Source organism: Hyaena hyaena, unplaced genomic scaffold (assembly GCF_003009895.1).
Source record: "Hyaena hyaena isolate Hyena2069 unplaced genomic scaffold, ASM300989v1 scaffold_1585, whole genome shotgun sequence".
NCBI lineage: Eukaryota > Metazoa > Chordata > Mammalia > Carnivora > Hyaenidae > Hyaena > Hyaena hyaena.
In genome coordinates this window covers 191,595-193,897 of record NW_024082224.1, presented here as the reverse complement: position 1 = coordinate 193,897, position 2,303 = coordinate 191,595, and positions in this window count along the sequence as shown.

Below are 2,303 nucleotides of genomic sequence, written 5' to 3'. Positions count from 1 at the left end.
TAGGGCTTGTCTGTGAACCATGATCTCCCGATTCCTCTCGTTTATGTGGCACTACTTATCAGGGACGTGAGTGTTGGGGCAGGCCTCTTCACACTTTCTCTCCATCACTTCAGTTGGTGAATATGCACTTGTCATTGAAAATTGAGAAGATTAAGATTTGCAAAGGGAGTTAGCTGGTTCAATAGTGAAGTAAGATCTAATACGTCAAATGCAGTTATATAAACCTAACTTTCTGCTTGTATGGAAGCTAGTATAGTTGCTGTAGTTACGAATGTGGTTTCCAGTGTTGCTATTGTTTGATTAATTAGTGTTTTGAAGTAAAGAGAAATAAAGGATTGATACCGCTTCCAAGTAGAGTTAGATTTGGCACTGAGCACTGTTATGAAGATGATTCATACTTTGTCATCCAGAAGAGCAGCTCCCTTAAAATATCCCAAGTGTTGTATGGATACAAGTGATGTTTAGTTATCTAGAAGTGGCTAGATGGTATGTAAAAACAGGGAGTAAGATAGGATGGGAAATAGGCAAAAATGAGATGATATATAAATAGACAACACGTTTCTCTTCCAAAGTGAACAAGCAAATACTGGGTAACACACATGAAGTTCAAGCATAATATCATGGAGTTAATGCACTTGCTACGTGAAATTGTCAGATTAGTCAAGGCAATCTGATCAGTTGCTGCAGGCAGAAATATCAGAATATGAAATGGAGACTGGAAGGGTGAGATCATCCTCAGGTTCTGTTGCAGATAGAAAGAAACATCAAGAGACGAGGGATAATTTTGTTCTTAAGAATATATGTAAGAGATTTAGGGTGATTTTTTAAAATAAATGTCACATAAAGTAGCAAACAAAATACTACTTTTCTTAACATTTAGCCATTCTTTTTTAAAACAAAAAAGTTTGTTTATTTTGAGAGAGGGAGAGAGAGAGAGCACAAGAAGGGCAGAGAGAGGGAGAGAAAGAAAATCCCAAGCAGGCTCTGTGCTAAAGCAGAGCTTGAACCCACCAATCCTGAGATGACACGAGCCAAAATCAAGAATTGGATGTTTAACCAACTGAGCCACTCAGGTGGGCCTCACATTAAGCCATTCTTAATTCACAGAATTAATATATGAATATTTTTCTTAGTATTGATAATGTATTTAGGAGTTAAATTTTTCTTGGAAAAGTTAAGAGTACTTATTTTATTAAGGGTATTACAGAAGAATGTTCAAATTGAACTATCATTAAACTAAGTGACTACATAAAATAAGGTTTATATTTAATCTAAAATAAAATTTGTGTTTAAAATTTTTATCAGGAAAGGTGAACTTCATGGAATACAAGGAGCTCTGAGTTTTGATTTCTATAAAGTATACTTAACAATTCCAAGTAATGAGGGGGCACCTGGGTGGCTCAGTCGGTTAAATGTCCACCTCTGGGTTTCGGCTCAGGTCATGATCTCACGGTTTAAGGGTTCGAGACCCACATTGGGCTCCATGCTGACAGTGCAGTGCCTACTTGGGATTCCCTCTCTCCCTCTCTCTCTGCCACTCTCCTGCTCTATCTCTCTCTGAAAAATAAAGTTTTTTAAATTCCAAGTAATGAATTTACAAAAACAAATTGATAACAGGAGAAAGTTATAATGCTATTTAAAATAATATTTATTTCCTAACAAAAAAGAGATAAATATTGTATCCCTTGAATAAAGGAATCAATCTTTTTTTTAAATTATATTGTCATTTGAAATTATATCTACATAAGTATATCTAATGACATTTATCTTATATTGAATACTTCCAATGAATTAAACATTAATTTAAAAATTATATTTTCTATTAACTATATATATGTGTGTGTACACACACACACACTCATATATATGTAGCTTCTTACAATTTCACACTGTCAAGAAATCTGTCACTGTCTACACTTCTCACATGAAAGCATAAAGGCTTTGAGTCTTTAAGCTGACAAGGAACTGAATAAGGATTTAAATAAAGCTCTTTCTGACACTAAGGCATGTGTGTACATTAAATACCATTCATACATAGAAGAGAGTAGGAGAATGTAGTGTGTGTGTGTGTGTGTGTGTGTGTGCGCGCGTGCACATGTGCACACATGCGTGGGGTGTGTGTGCGTTTTCTAATGTACTGGGTTTCTTGAACAGCATGCATTGCCCTGAAATGTATCACTTACTAAGTTTTGCTCCTTGGAATGAATCAGGCCACTCTTAGTATGCTACAATCCATTTTCTCAGCTTTACGTAGACAAGTCTAGTATGTAATTCTTGTTCTTCCCTCTTTCCCATATGCCTTT